The following is a 3,274-nucleotide window of genomic DNA, read 5'->3' as shown; positions in this document are numbered from 1 at the left end:
TCCAGACTTCCCCCTGCTTTTGGCACTTTCTCTGCGGTTGCCCATACTCCTCTTCAAATTTGCCCAGCACTAAACCCAGTGGTCTTGGTGAGGTCTGCCCAGGGCACACTGATCTGTCCAGTCACTTACTTAGAGTACCCATGTAGCACCTGTCAGGCAGGTGTGAACATGGCCATAATTCCTGTTTTCAAGAAGTTTGTGTTCTAAAGGAGGTTCCAGAATGAGCAAACAAGGCAACCGCTTCTCTAATTGTGGGCAACACAATCCCATTAATTCAGACTGAGCTCTTCAGATAAGAAAAGGGGTCTTTATAGGTTTATGACTTAACCCTTCTTGTGTTAAATGAAGGAGTTGTGGCCCAAGACCCAGGTCCAAATGCAGCAAAATCAACTGATATAAACCAATAATCTGCAACTGAAGACCTGAGAAATAACATAAATTATGAAGTGATCAATCTTTAATATGTAAAATGGAATCATTGTGACATAAGCCTCTCCAAGGTTGTGGTAAGTCATAACAAACCAATAGATTTCTAATCATTACTGATTTAAAAACAGGAGTTTGTAGAAATATTTATGGTAGAGCTAGGTAGCCTTATATGTTGCCACCGCTTTGAATTAGTAACATTTTGTTTCCTTCTCTTCCACCCAAGTAGTGACAGTCTTATCAGTGATATCGTGAATGCAAGTGTCTCTGCTTTGGTCTCCTACTTTCTGCAAATGAAAGGTTTCCCACCCACTCTGTGTTCTGTGTTAAGACTTTGGATTTTGACTATAGTTTGGACTTGTACTACAAGAAGAATTTGTGAACAAAGTGGCTTTAGTCATTCATCCACATACCTATTCATTTTACTCATTTACTAAATTTTTAAATGAATTCAGTGCCTGGTCTGTATTTGGAATTCTGCTAACTTTAGTGGAATGAGTGACTGAATGGATGGGGACCTGCATCCATTTCAACCCTGTGTCTCAGCACATTAAGATTCATCTGCATATATAGGGAAGAACAAGACCTCGGTTTCTTGCAGCCTCAGGAAGCTGTATCCCTGTGATGGAGAAATGATGCCCACAGTGTCAGGAAGACCACAAAGGGTGGCAGTCCAGCCAGGGACAGGGGAGCTATCATTCCCCTCATGTGATTCTGTGCCTCTCAAGTGACAAGCAAGAGTCACGGCATTCTGCCCCTAGCACAGCCTGGTCCCACAGAAGATCACTGATGAACTTCAATGTTCCTTTGGGCCTTTCTTAAAGACATTTTGAAGATGATTCATTATTGCTACATAACATTAGGTATCCATATGGATTGGTCTGTGCATGTGCCTTATATGTTATTACATATTGTCTATTGCACCCTGCTGCCATGAGTTCACCATTTGGAAAGGGCTTTACGTGAGAGGTTTACAGCGAGCCTCCAGTCCTCCCAGCGTGGTGGAGAGAAAGGCACAGGTGCTCAGGTTGGGCAGCAGTGTGGCCAAGTCGAGAAAATAGGCAGGTAGCCCTTCCAGGGCAATAAATACACAGTCCGCTGAGGTTTTACATAATCAAAGTTCTTAACCAACACATTTTGCAAAGTGTTGTTCTTGCATTCTTTTTTGGAACTGCACATGCAGAGACTGAGAAGAGGGATCCAGATACAAACAAGTGACAGTTCTCAAGGAGAAAATGAAAGAAAACAGGAAGGAGGTGAAGAGGGAGTCCGGCAGGATGAAATTAGAAACTTACCTCCGTGGCTGGCTATCGCTACTACCTTAAGAAGAAGAAACTGGAAATTACAAAGTAATTTCAGAAACCAGATTTAAGCAGTTATGAGGGTAGATTTTAATGCCAAATTTAACCATATAGTACTGCGAGTGTGATAAGATGAATTTTCTAAAGCTCCCCAAAACCAATCCAAGAAACTTCTGGGAATTTGTGGTACATCAAAGTTTAAATAACAGAAAGGCGTGGTTTTATTGGTGGAAATCATAGCAAAGAAGTTGATAGACATATTCTGTACCATGACACATAGAAGATGGGATGACAGGGCGTGACTTTTCAGGGGAAAGCTCAGGACCTGAAGCTGCTGGGGCCCTCGCCATCACAAGAACCCATGGTATAAAGCAGCGATTTTCTACCTTTTTCCTCATGGCACACACAAACTAAGTACCAAAATTCTGCTCCACACCAAAATATATGTATATATATTTTGCTGATCTGTCAAAAAATAGGCATAATTTTGATTAATTCATACTGGACAGATATTGTTGTGTTGTCTGTTGTCATTTATATATTTGACAATCTAAAGAAAAAGAGGTCAGTGCCCCTGATTAAATAGTCAAGTATTGCATGTTTTAAAAATTCTTGCAGCACATTGGTTGAACATTGCTGGTATAAAGGATAACTAAGAAGCCATGTTCAAAGCCAGGGGGAAAAAGGGGAAGGGTGTTGGTAAGACTGAGGGTCTGTGGATGAAAGTATTTGAGAGCTCAAACCCCCAAGTGGTGCTTTTTTTAAATTGCAGAGTAGTCCACCTTGGGCAGGTGATGTGTTTAGAACTAATTATTATATTAGTTAGCTGGGACTACCATAAGAAAACACCATAGACTCAATGGCCTACACAACAGAAGTTTACTTTTTCACAGCTCTGGAGGCTAGAAATCCAAGTGCAGGTGCCAGCAGGGTTGGTTTCTCCTGAAGTCTGTTTCCTTGGCTGGTAGATGGACACCCTCTTGTTGGTCATTCCTTGGATACCCCTTCACGTGGCCATTCCTCTGATTTCCCTTGTTTCTTTTCTCTAAGGACACCACCCTAACTCATTTTAATTTAATTGCCTCTTTAAAGCCCTATTTCTAAATACAGTTACCTTGTGAAGTATGGAGGGGGGACTTTAACATGTAAATTTGGAGGGCCACAATGCAGCCCATAACACTGCAATTCACAGTCTTCAAAGACAGGCAAAATAGACTAGAGAAGACATATCCACATCGGAGGCAGCACTAGACTTTGTGTGGAGTGAGAGAGCACTTTCCAGTGGCAGCGTGTGTGTGGCTTAGACACGCCTTTACTGTGGGCTGCACCATGCTCCACTCCTCTCCTGGAGACATGGGGTTGGAGTGACAGCACACACAGACCTGCCAGGCCCGAGGGAGTGCAGATTACAATGCTCTCACCTAATCTTTTATCATCCTAATGCAATCCAGAAGTACACCACTTTCCAGATGCAATTATAGATACCTAGGGTAATTAGCCCTAATCCCAGTTCTTCAGGAAAACATCCAGAGCCAAGTGGACCTCAT

Source organism: Artibeus jamaicensis, unplaced genomic scaffold (genome assembly GCF_021234435.1).
Source record: "Artibeus jamaicensis isolate MK-2021 breed Jamaican fruit bat unplaced genomic scaffold, CSHL_Jam_final contig_923, whole genome shotgun sequence".
Lineage (NCBI taxonomy): Eukaryota > Metazoa > Chordata > Mammalia > Chiroptera > Phyllostomidae > Artibeus > Artibeus jamaicensis.
Note: the sequence above shows the minus strand (reverse complement) of the source record.